Genomic DNA, 14,080 nt, shown 5'->3' with positions numbered 1-14,080 from the left:
GAAATATGCCTACACCCGATTTAAAGGTCATGCATCTCTTTGGAGGGAGAATTTGCAAGTTGATAGAAAATGGAGAGGTAAAGAGAAGATCAAGGCATGGGATTGGATGGTTGCTAAGTTGAAGTCAAAATTTATGCCAGCAAATTATCAAGTGGATTTGTTCTGGAAGTTGCAGAATTTGAGATAGAAGGAATCTAGTGTGAAGGAGTACATTGAAGCATTTTTGGTGCAGGAGAACCTAGAAGACCAAAAAACTAAATGAAGCCATTAAAGGCCTTTGAAGGTCATGGTAATGAAGAGTCAATCAATTATGATGTATTGAGGCCCATTATGGCCTTCAATGATGAAAAATGTAATAAGTTTGTAATTTGTCCTAAAGGGCCTGGTAAGGACCTTAGGACCAACAAAAAGATGTAATAGGAATTTATGGTTTAGAGAGTCAAGAAGGATTCAGGATAGTCTAATAAGACATGTCATATCAGTAGTTAGGAGTTTTTCATCAAATTATGTCATTTTCCCAAAGTTGACAGATTTGAATATTTGAAAGGCAACGACAAGGTAGTTTTGGGGGGGAATTAGTTTTTAGAGAGTTAAATGCTTTAATCAAGAGATGTAACCAATAAAATTTGGTTGGTATAGTTAGGGGGAAGTTATAAATAGTTTATGTAATGCTTTGTACGACAGATCATGCTAGTGTATGGACTGAGACAACAACTTTTCAATAAAGACCAAATTCTTTCATTTTATTGTTATTTTTGCATGATCAACATAGAATATTAATAGTTTATTGTGTAACCTACCAATTATCCGTTGGATGCATTCAAGTTTCAGTTCTATCTCATTTTGCAATTCTTGGCTGACTGTTAACAAATTTTGACTAGTTTTAGATCAGCAATAGTGATTTTCTAACATGAAGTAGGCATTCCATGATTGAATCAAGCCTGTGAATCATGGGATGTCTCAATTTAACATGTAACATTATTTTATAACCTAATAATGTGCAGATAAGGTTGACAGAAGGGTGATCACCATTGGAAAGTAGTGAAAATGCATTGAAATTGCTTGCTAAGGAGCAACATAGAAAATCCAACTTAAGGAGAGGTATATTTTATGATTGATAGTGTCAATAAATTTCCTATTAAAGGTTAATCCATCATGATTTTGGTGGTATAGAGTTTGGAAGAGGGGTATGTGTGAAACCCTACTTTTAAGGGTTTAAGGAAGGCTAAATTTGGGATCTTGCACTTAGGGAGGTTAAACCTTGAAACCAATTGAATATTACTTAGTTTTACACAATATTGGACTACTTTTTAAATTTTGGGAGTCAGGGAGTTAATACATCATAGACCTCCTTTGTAAATTGACCATTTTTGGAGTCTCAAAACGATGTACAGTTGTAGGACAACATATACTTTCCAAAGTAACCTCATGTAATATTTTGGTATGTCAAATTAGAGCCAAAAGGGTGTCATAATATGTTATTTTTATGTTTATTTGTTTGGAAAAGTTCAGTGAAACTAATTGATCTTCTTCGCTAGAGGGCTAATTGGGCAACTAGGCTAAAAGACTAAAAAGAGGGTTTTGCATAGAGACAAGTTCTTAGAACCACAAAACTAATTGAAACAACTTATTTGAGAGTTTTATAAACATTCCATACCTTTGGAATGATTTGGAGAAGTTTTGGTTTGCATTTGACCTATCTAAGCCATCTAGGTGCTAGTAGGCCTAGGGGTTTGAACCTTGTATTTACCTTATAAATATTAAAGGCTCTTTTATCACACCCTTCCTCTACATCAGGTGGTATCAAAGCTTCAGTTAGTAGATCTTTAAGGAGGAAAACCAACAAACTAGAACATGGCACCTAAAAACCAAATGGCAAGAGAGAATAGAGAGTTAGAGGCAACCAAGGAAAGGGAAGAAAGACAAATGAGAAGGGAGAGACTTCAATTATTACGAAGGATAGAAGCCTTAGAGAAAGAAAGAAGAGACTCTAGAAGAGACTCTCGAAGAGAAGAGAATCATGAAGAAAACAAGAAGGAGATGAGAAAGCACATGGGAGACATGGGGATGAAGAAGACCCTGAGGAGAGGAGATTCATAAGGTTGATTAAGGCAGTACAAGGTACTAGTATGAAGACACAAGTTGATTTACCAATCTACCAAGGCAATATGTAGAGTGAATAAGTGCTTGGTTAGATAGAGGCACTTGAGAACTATGTTGATCTAGAGGATATAGATGGAGACAAGAAGCTGAAAATAGCAAAAGAAAGGCTAAAGGGAACAACCCTTACATGGTGGAAAAGTATTCAAAATGAGAGAGAGGATAGGGGATTGAATAAAATTTCAAATTGGGAGAGGATTAAGACTATGGTGAGGAGTCAATTTGTGTCGTTAGGCTTTGCAATCTAGATAAAGCTGAGGAGGAACAACTTGAGACAAAGGGAGTTAGATGTAATGTCCTATACTGAACAACTTCACACCTTGAGCATTAGGGGAGGAGTAGAAGATGAAGATGAGAAGGTGGCTAGATACATCAATGGCCTCAAGTTTAATATTCAGGATGAGATAGGGTTGAATATGCCAAGAAACTTTGGAGAATGTTTTCAGTTAGTAGTGAGAGTAGAAGAGAAGTTGAAGAGGAAGAATGAAAGACAAGGAAACAATAGAAGAGGTGGATTCATGAGAGGAAGAGGAGGAAGAACAAATCAGACTTGGGAGAAAAGGATAAAGACAAGGGGACTACTACAGAACCAAGAGGAGGATACAACCATAGAGGTGGAAGATTTGGAGTAGGAAGAGGAAGTGGAACCTTTCAAGGAAAGTGTTTTTATTGTAATGAGGTAGGTCATCAATCCTTTAGGTGTTCTAAGTGGATTGAATCAGATAAAGGAAAAGAGAGAAGAGTGGGTTTAACACAAGAAGAAGAGAAGAAGGAAAGCAATGGACTAGTACTAGCATATCTAGAGACAGAGGGAGAATTCCTTATGGTGGGACAAGGTGAGCAAATACAAGAACCAAAGGTGAACATTTTTTAGAACATATTGTTTGAGCAAGGGTAAATTATGTCAATTGAATATAGATTTTGGTTCACATAACAATTTGGTTTCAGTTGATATGGTGACTAAGCTAGGATTGACAACAGTAGATTATCCTAACCCTTACAAGGCCACTTGGGTTGATCAAGTGTTGAATGTGGAGGTTAGATAGAGAGCTCTTATTAATTTTTCAGTTGGTCACTATCATGATCAGGTAATGTGTGATATCATACCTATGAGTTGTGGGCATATAATTTTGGGTAGACCATGGCAATGGGCAAGAAGAACTCTTCATGATGGTTACTCAAATGCCTACATTATGCATAAGGGTGGACAAAGATATAAGTTACAACCTCTGGTTTATAGGAGTAGTGAGAAGATGGTGATGTGTTTTGGAAGAAGCATTCCATTGAATGTGCAGGGTAAAGATGAGTATGATACTAGTTGGGGGAAACAAACCCAAGGTGACAAAAAATTGGTTATGATAGAGCAGCAGATCAGTCCTAAAAGAGCAACCGATTGGGACTTGAAATATGTTTAAATAGGCACTATCAAATATCCATTAGAAGGTCAGATGAAGGGAGAACAGGTTCAGGTGGTGCAACAAACAACAAACCACTATAGAATGGCAAAGTCATATGGGACAACAAGGCAGTAGTCTGACCCGAAAACAAGACCTAATAAATTTAATTTTCATTCTAATGTTTTTGGCAAAGTGAGTGCAGGTGATGGAAGGAAAAATATCACATTGGGAGACCAATCAATGAGGAGGCATTGGCCAATTGATTGAGGCAAACTCAAACAAAACTCTTGGGACAAGAGTTTTTTCATTTTTGGGGAGCATGGTGCAGGAGCACCTAGAAGACCAAAGAACTCAATGAAGCCATTAAAGACCTTTGAAGGTCATGGGAATAAAGAGCCAATCAATTATGATGTATTGAGGCCCATTATGGCCTTTAATGATGAAAAATGTAATAAGTTTGTAATTTGTCCTAAAGGGCTTGGTAAGGACCTTAGGACCAAAAAAAAAGATGTAATAGGAATTTATGGTTTAGAGACTCTAGAAGGATTCAAGATAGTCTAATAAGACATTTCATGTTAGTGGTTAGGATTTTTTGATCAAATTATGTCATTTTCCCAAAGTTGACAAATTTGAATATTTGAAAGGCAATGGCTAGGTAGTTTTGGGGGGATATTAGTTTTTAGAGAGTTAAATATATATATATATATATATATATATATATCTGTGTGTGTGTGTGTGTGTGTGTGTATAACAGTTATCTCATGTTAATCCTAGCTTGAGCTCTGAGCATGTGCGTAGGAGAGATTCTTTTGATGTTGTTAGTGGACAGGTTAGTTATGGTTTTTTGTATATATGTACATGTATGTATACATGCGTTACAATTTATATTTTAATTTTAATTTAACTCTAATCGGATTTGATGTACATGTGTCTAGAGAGATCTATATTTAATATTTAAATAAATTCTACGTTTGCAGGGGTCTATTGGACATCCAGACTCTCACTAGGACTCTCCCTCAGATGGTCGCTTTGTTTGTGGCCGACATGATCCCTATTTATTTGCTGGACTTTATAGCTCATTTGTTTATCTTTTTATAGACTTTCATATTATATATATTCATGCATGTATGAAGTTTAAACTAGATTATACTTTATACCTGGTTTGTGTTTGATCAAATTATATATTTCATCCATGTATGAAGTTTAGACTAGATTATACTTTATACCTGGTTTGTGTTTGATGAGATTATATATTTCATGCATGTATGAAGTTTAGACTAGATTATACTTTATACCTAGTTTGTGTTTGATTAGAGTATATATTTCATGCATGTATGAAGTTTAGACTAGATTATACTTTATACCTAGTTTGTGTTTGATGAGATTATATATTTCATGCATGTATGAAGTCTAGACTAGATTATACTTTATACCTAGTTTGTGTTTGATGAGATTATATATTTCATGCATGTATGAAGTTTAGACTAGATTATACTTTATACAATTTGTGTTTGATCAGATTATATATTTCATGCACATGTACATGTTAGATTATATGTACTTTATACAATTTATGTTCAATTGACTGGAAATTATATATATCATGTGCATGTATGCTTAGATTATACTTAAATATATATACATTTATAGTTTGTGCATTTGATCCTGGATTAAATATATTGCATCATTTGTATTCAGATAATTATATATATGATTGAATGCATGTGCATGTTAGATTACTTATGTACACTTTAAATATATATGATCAAGAATGCACATGTTCTCTAAAACTTTCAAATTGATATATATGTATATGTGACTGAATTTACATGTGTACATGTAGATAGATTAAAAAAAGTTTGATATTTTTATAATTTTAAATTTTAAATTTTACTACATGTAACATGTATACATGTAAATTTTACTACATGTAGCATGTACTAAATAGTTCACATGGTATGTACTTCTAGGTATGTATACAAGTTAAATAGTTCACAACACATCACTTAGTGGTTCAAACCGCTCTTCAATTATTACACATGTATGTCCTAATTTAATATATCAATTTTACACATGTACATTCTAATTTAAATATGCATTTTTAATTAAATTATTTTAACAACTTACAAATTACATGCATTTAGAATTAGATATGTACTATATACATGCATTTAGAATTAGATATCTACTATGTACATCCTAATCAACTGCATACATCGCCTGCCTTTTAACACATTTTCAACTCATCCACATGTCCCAATTTACTTTACATACATGCATGTAAATATTATTTAAAATACATACAAATTAACTTCATACATCCTAGAATTTGATATAATTAAAAATTTCATGTATTTAAACTTAAAAAATATATGGTCCACACAAGCCATATATATATAGATCTGAAAATATTTATCCAAGTTTCAAAACAAGATAAGTTCTAATTTATCAAGTATTAATTCAATTCATGGGTTGAACCACATGTACTTTGGATTACTAGAAATATATAGTTCATACCACATCAAGTGGTTTAGAATGCTCTTCAATAACACTTAATATTTTGTCATGATCTTCACTATCTAGTCTCCACTTTTGAGACCACCCACGAAGTGGAATTGTTTGAAGAATTAGGCGAGAAACAATGACCAAGTGGTTATACTGATATACCTTGTTGTCAATTTGGTATTTAGTGAAATGAATCCCATGCTGAATAATTTGAACTTGTTTGAAATATGTCCCTTGCACTACAACTGAGCCTGCATGTACATGTATATAAGAAATGTGAGAAATTGAAAATTTGCACGTAAGAGATTTGTACATACATATTCAAATCAGTTCAAACTTGTGGGAAATGACATTCCATCACTCATTTCAAATTTCATTAACTTCTTTCTCTCTTTTGTGCAATGCAATAAATAATAACTAACACCTTCTATATTTCCATCTTCTTCTATGACTACAAATATATCTCCTGCAATTTGAAACAAATTAAATAAATTATAAACACGTCATTTTTAAGGAAATATTTACATGTACGCAACTTTTTTTTAAGGATATATATATATATATATATATATACTTTAAATATATGTGTGTATGTCATATGTACCTTTTTTCATCAATCCTGAAATGTGATCATAATCACCAAAAATCAAAGGAATGTCTTCAAAGATGTCATCCTCATTTGAATCGTCGTATGTGTCAGAAACATCTAGTGGCACCAATTTCCATTCACTACCATATCAAAGCTCTTGGTTCTTGCAATCAACATAGTTTTCCAAAATGCAATCAGAACAAAAACATGAATAATCCCTAGTGTATAATGTCCATGGGCGATTATCTATACTCATGCCACAATGGAAATATCTTGTTCCCTCCATGCTCTTGCATCCATGCATTGATCTTCTATCCACATCTGCAAAATGTACATGTTGACACGAACATACATGTAGATCAAGTTGTTAAATTGAAACATTTGAACTAGGAACATTTTTAAAAAAATTTAAAAAATTTAAATAAAACACTAAAAGAGAACACGTACCGATTATCTCCCAAAACACTCTATATGGAATGGGTATGTATGTACTCGATGATGATTCACTAGGATAATTAGGTTGCTCAAATACACCATTCAACAACATCATGTGCATCATCTATACGATCTCCTGTGTAATTTATTTGATGCTTTCTTAGATCACATTTGATACAAGCTCCTGCACCATCATGTTCACCCTTTCCATGACCACTCTAAAAAAAACTCCAAACATGTGGTATTTTGTCATTTAGATGATATATACATAGTGCATAAAATGGCCTCAAAGATTTGAATTGTGTCGTACATCCATCAAACCAAACAAAATGTTTAACTATTGTTATGCCTCTCTCTTTCAAATATTCAAAAAAATTCTTAAAGCAATGTTGTACAGAAAGTGTGTCATGCTCCTTATCATCACTGATATAGAAGTGGTACTCTTTCTTAATGACATGATTTTCAAATGTACTATCAACACCATCCAAATCCATCTATGCATGTCGATAACACACATGCACCAAAACATTCAAACAAATCACGGAAAAGAGGGAGATAAAGGGTTGAGAGAGAAATGGGGAGAACAACACAAGCAGAGGGAAATTTGAATCCTGGAAATGGAGGGAACAACGAGGCTAGGTCCTTTGGTTCTACTACCTCTGTAGCTCAAGGGCAAGCAATGGATGATGAGGATAGGAGACTGGATGGGGACCCACGGCAACGAGACCCTCCTCCTAACCACAAAAAGTGATGAATACTAAGAGAGGGGGTGAATTAGTATGCCAAAAATCTTTGCACTTAAACACTTTGCAAGACTAATAGTAAACTGGTAAAGCAATTTAGTAGACAAACCGATTAGCACACATGCAAACCAAATAGAAAATAATGCATTCACCCATAGAAGAACAAACACAATAACACAAGAGATTTTGATGTGGAAACCCAAATGGGAAAAACCACGGTGAGATGGAACTCATAAGTAGCTATCTGCAGAATAGGAACCAGACCGGTTAAGGTCTTACAATGTTCTTTACCAGAACAGATCATGTTAGGAATCTCAATCTCTGTTAGGAGATAAGTCCGATTAAAGACTACCTTGCAATAGGATTTTAGATCCATGGATGTGAACCACCTTGTTAGAGGATTTACAAAGGCTTTTGTTCCTGCCCAGTTAAGGGCCACAGACTTGTCGAAGATGTGAGTAATCAACAAGTTAGTGATCTTGGTAATAGCACAGATTGCTTGGTTAGATCCTTGATAGCTCGTTCCTAATGCATTCCAGCATTACTTCAATCTTCTACACATTCATACTCTCTCTAACTCCTCAACAACCTTAAACCCTAGCAACAACATCAACAACACCAACAACCTAAAACCCTAGACATGATGTCCTTATAAAGGAATCTGATTTCATGTCGGTCCAATAGGATTACAATACAATTTCCTAGGTTCAATGCATCTAGATGTATTTGGTAACACGACACAAAAAGAACTGTTAAAGTGTCGGCACCATCAAACAATCGATGGATGGTAACTCATCACAAAATGTCGGTTGGTAACTCATCACAGAGTATTACCGGTTCATTCAAAATATCGGTTCAAGCAAAATACCGGTTGCCAGTTTGACAAAATGAAGACTGGGAAATATGTGTTCTATCGCTTTGATCCTTCATGCCGCTTGAGATCCTCAAACCGCTTGAGGTCAACATACCGCTTCAGATTGGTAATTACTTTTTGCAAAGCCACCAATAGTCTAAGGACTATAATTCATCATACCGGTTGGAACAATTGCCGATTGAGCATAACTCATACATAAAAGTAGTCTCAATGCAAGTGTGTGTCCATCAATGACAATCACAACATAATCATCAAAAATGCCAACAAACTCCCCCTTTGGAATTGATGGCAACACTTAGGAAATTTTGACATCTAAGTGTTTTACAACAAAAATATGCCAGAATCAAAATTACTCCCCCTAAGCATATACACTATCCCTTTTGTAGAAAATACAATGTATACTACTTCTTAATAGAAATAACATGAAAGTATACATCAAAACATTCAAAATTTATACTTCTCCCCCTTTACCAACAATGACAATAATATATTACAGATTAACACCTGTGTCATTAGGATTAAAAGAATAAGAGTTTATGACAATAAGGAATAAAACTTATCAAAAACATATTTGAAGTCCTACAAAAGTTGTTTCATAGATAAGGACCAGGACTCAAGTAGGGAGGTTGCCACTTCTTTCTCTGTCTGCATCTGGGAGACTTGTTCTTCCATGGCATCTAGTGCGCTCATCTCCTGAGTCACTTTTAAAGCATCCAGATTGAGATAACATCTTTGAAGAATCTGTAAGTGTGGGAGTAGAACCAGTTGGAGTTCCTGCAAATCTCAAGTCTAGTTGCTTATTTCCAACTCTAATTTGGCAGACTGGATGTGAAACCAGTGAACGATTTGCCCATAAGTTGTAAAAGAGTCATATGGTAGCTACTCATATACAACTGCAAGTCAGTTTGAAGCTTCTGCTCCTATACAAGAACATCATCATAAAAGAGATGGGGTTGGCAAATCTTACATATTAGTATATTTCCCTCATCTAGAGCATTCCTTATATCCTTCTGTGCTTTTTGCAATTTAGACCAGAACTCGTTAAGCTTCTTCACCAGGGCAATGTTGAGAGCCTTTTGATGCTCTTTCTTGGCATTTGCCTCTGCTACCTCCTCTAAGCTCTGCACTTGATCATCCACTATTGTGCATAGGAGCTTTAATTGGGCCAATGATGAGTCAGTAATGGGGAAGTTTGTGTCGGGTAACAAACTGGTAAGAGTGTCCACCGCCGCTCGGATCACATCTTGCTCCTTTTTCCTCCATATCACTTCAAGGCATTCTTGAGCAACCTTGATGCTCTGCAGTAGCTCCATTTCACTTGCAGACTAGAGGTCAATGGGACTGGTGAGGTCAGCTGGTTTGGCTTGACTATCGATTGCCTTAGGAGTCTTCATCTGTCTGCTCTATGTTTCTTTTGCTTCCTTTTCCTCCTCTACCTTCTTCTTCTCTACTTCTTTTCTCTTTTCCTCTTCCTTATCCTCCTCTACCTTCTTCTTCTCTACTTCCTTTCTCTTCTCCTCTTCCTTATCTTCCTCTTTCTTCTTTTCTTCTTCCTTTTGCTCCTCCTCTTCCTTTCTCTTCTTCTCATCCTCTTCCTCTTTCTTCTTCCTTGCATCTTCTTGTTTCTTTTTCTCTTCATCCTCTTCTTTTCTTTTCTCTTCTTCTTCTTTTCTCTCTGCTTCCTGTTTCCATTTCTCCTCATCTTTTTCCTTCTTTTTCTTGTCCTCTTCCTTTTTCTTTTTCTCCTCTTCATCCTTCTTCTTCTTCTCCTCTTCTGCTTTCTTCTTCTTGTAGTCTTCATCCTTCTTCTTTTTCTCCTCTTCATCCTTCTTCTTCTTCTCCTCTTCTGCTTTCTTCTTTGCTTCCTCCTTCTTATCCTCAGTTTCCTTTTGCTTTACTTCCTATTCTACTTGCTTCTCCTGTCCTATTGCTTCCGATGGTGTACTCTAAGCAACATCCTTTCCATCTAGAGCATCGACATCAATAGTGTCGATAGGTTCAACAACCTGATTTCCTTCATCATCAAACACTTCATCTAGTTTTATCACTGTCGGTTCTTGTTCAACCTTCTTGCTAGCTTGAAGCACTTTATGCATATGAACCATTGTTGTCATGTGTAGATGAGTGTCTTTTTCAACATCATCAATTATTCCTTCCAACAACCAGAGTCTTCTTCTTCTGGTGAAGAAGAGTCCTTTATTTTGGTTGATGACATCAAATAACTCTGAATTGGACAGGTCAGGAAAGTATTGAGCAAAAATTTTCTCCCTGATTTCCTATTCTTTCTCTATGGCAATGCACCATTTATTATCTAGGGACTTATAAAAAGAATCCAATGTCTCAGATCTAATTTTTGAGGGCGACTGGTCATTAACACATAAATACTTAATGATTTCTTTTTCAACTGCTTCTTTTTCATCATCATTGAAATAATCAAACCAATCAATCAAATCATTCAACACTTTTCTCCTAATGTTTTTGATAGTTCTTTGACAATGTGTCAAAGGTTTATAGGAGGAGATGTCAATATTTACTAGTGCCAATGATGCCGGTTCATTCTTTGTCTTTTTCTTTGCTTGTCTTGTCTTCTTAGGTTTTTCCTCAGACACAGTTTCTTCTGAGTCCGGTGAGGCATTCCTTGTCTTCCTCTTTCTCTCAAAGACTTTGGCAAGTGTATCTACCAGTTTCTTCTTTGCAGGTGATCGCTTGGTCACTTTGGGACTGGCTATCGTTACTGGTGCCGATGCTGAAGGTACTACCTTTCCTTTCTTTTTTAGGAGGTTCTACAACCGGTGCAACCCTTTCCAAATAGGTATCGGTTCTCTTTGCCTTGGGATCTAGGGGTGAGGCAATTAGGGTAGATGCATACCCATCCAGCATATCATACATCACCTCATAGCCCATAGGCTCCACTTCTCCCTGTCTAGGCTCAATGGCCTCCATTATGCATTGACCAACTTTGATGATAAAGCATATATCATTTTCATACTTCTTGAATATGTCATCAGATATCCTCATCCTTGGGCTCATCTTACTTCTGAACTCATCAAAGTACTTGTTCAGAACAATAGGGTAGCTCGTTCTGACTGCTTGTAAACTTTCTTTGATCTGCTTGGTAATCGGTTGGTTCGTAGACCACTAAATGTCTCCCACTCCTGGGAAGTAACCTTGGAAATAAAAGAATAATCTGACCAGTAGCTGACCAAACTTGAACTTCAATGCATTATCCTATTTGATTGATTTAAGATTCAATAGGAGTTGCCTTTGCATACCAGTGCAGAGGTCAAATGATGCATCTTCCTTGATAATCCGATAAGCGACATTCACCGCTGCAATAGATAAAAAGTTAATTCTGTTGGCTAAGAACGTCCGGTATCCAATCACCATGCATGCATATTTCATGAGGTCATCCTTGATGGAATTAATAGTCATTCCTCATGAGTCACTCACTGAACCGGTGAGCTTGAACATTTCTATCTTGTTGACCTTTCTTAGGGCTGGCACTTCCCCTGTATTGCAGAAACTGATGATGACATGAATAGCTTGAGGAGTGATATCATGTATTCTCTCCAGGTACATCTTGTCACTATGAACTCTGCTCAGAATAATTCTAATGTGGTCATCTATGAAATCTTCTAGGAAGTAAACCGCATTGTGAAGTTTCTTCTTCTCCAAAATGCTATATTCCAGTTTCATCTTTTTATCTTTCCCACAAAATAGACCTAGACGTGAATGGATCATAAGAGACCCTAGGTCTTCAATTTCGCAGTCTATATAATCTGAAATCCCTTCTTCTACTATAACCTTAGCCAGTACTTGTGACAAAGCATTATATTTAGATTTTCTTTGAATAAAATCCATAGAATCGACAGTTGTACTAGAACTATCATGCAATGCGGAAGCCATGATAAAATAGAAAGATCAAGAAATACCTTTCAAAAATCAAGAATTTAGGGCTTTGCAACTTCCACTTCGCCTTCCATTTCGTCGGTTGCTAAATCACCAGTTTGAGTTCTTCTCTTGACCGATTGCAATTTGATTTTGAATCTCCTTCAAGGTTTCTAAAATTTCTTTGAGTCGCAACACAAATCACTTTTTCATCGCTCTACACTTGAAAACCTTCTTCGCTTCAAGAAATGACAGTGAGAAATGATTTGAAAATTCCTTTTAAACATATTCCTCACCTACCGCAATTAATGCTCCACCATTAGGTCATAAACCCTAATTTGCCTTTTACCATTTCCGGTCTTCCACCAAATGACAGGTATCGTATACCAGTTAAGGTCTTTTACTAGTGTAAACTGAGGGTTCAAAACATTTTGCCATTTGCTCCCCCTAAGCTTTTTTGATGCTTAGTTTGTCGGTTCTACTATTTCCACTCTAGGTGCAGAAACCGGTTCTTCTTGTAACACCATTGGTTTCTTCTTCTAGGTTTTGTTCATATCCTCTTGAACAATGTCAATATCAATCTTTCCTTCTAGAGTGACCAGTATATCATCAGATATGTTCTTTCTTGATCTACAGAATCTGGCAATGTGACCCGGTTTGTTGCAGTGATAGCAGACCAATCTGAGTGCTCTCCAAGGTCCATTAGTCATGTTGTCATTCTTTCTCCTACATGTTGCAGTAGTGTGACTATGATTATGATAGATCAAATAGTTTTCTCTCCATCCGGTTGCTGCTTCATAGCCACAGCTTCTTAACTGATGATTGAAGGCATTAAACCAGTTGTGATTCCGATTCACAAAAGGTTTAGGACCAACTCGTTGGCTCCTCTGAGGATATCTTCAAGTGTTATTCATAGCAGACCTACATTCAAATGCTCTATGCCCAAACTTGTTGCATGCATAACAGTTACCATTGAATTTATAGGATCTAGGCTTATCATTTAGAAAATAAGGAAAATTATTCTAAGCCTTACTCCTACACACATTGGCAGTATGTCCTTCTTTACAACAGTTAAAGCAAATAGGTTTAAACTTTTTTTTACCTTTATCCTTTGATGTCGATTGTTTCTTTGATGCTCCATCATTTATATCAAAGGTCTCATCTTCCTCATGACCAGAATAACCAAGTCCATCAGTATTCTTGATAGGTTTGGCAGATTCAAGCTTTTGCTCTAGGTTGATAGTACTCTTGTTGAACTTAGCAAGTATTTCCTTTGACTCAGAGAGTTCTTTGGAAATAGCAGCATTTGTTTCCATCAAGTTTTCATTCTTAGAGATGGCACTATTCAGTTCTCCTTGCATGTCTTCCTTTTCCACTTTGCTTGCATGGAGTTGAGCAGTTAGGGCACTGATCTCTTGCTTCAACTTGGAGTTTTCATGATCTTTGTCTTTGACTAGATCTTCAGCTTTCCTCTAGTTCTCAAGCTCTT

This window comes from Cryptomeria japonica, chromosome 3 (assembly GCF_030272615.1).
Source record: "Cryptomeria japonica chromosome 3, Sugi_1.0, whole genome shotgun sequence".
NCBI classification, from domain to species: Eukaryota; Viridiplantae; Streptophyta; class Pinopsida; order Cupressales; family Cupressaceae; genus Cryptomeria; species Cryptomeria japonica.
This window is presented reverse-complemented; position numbering follows the sequence as displayed.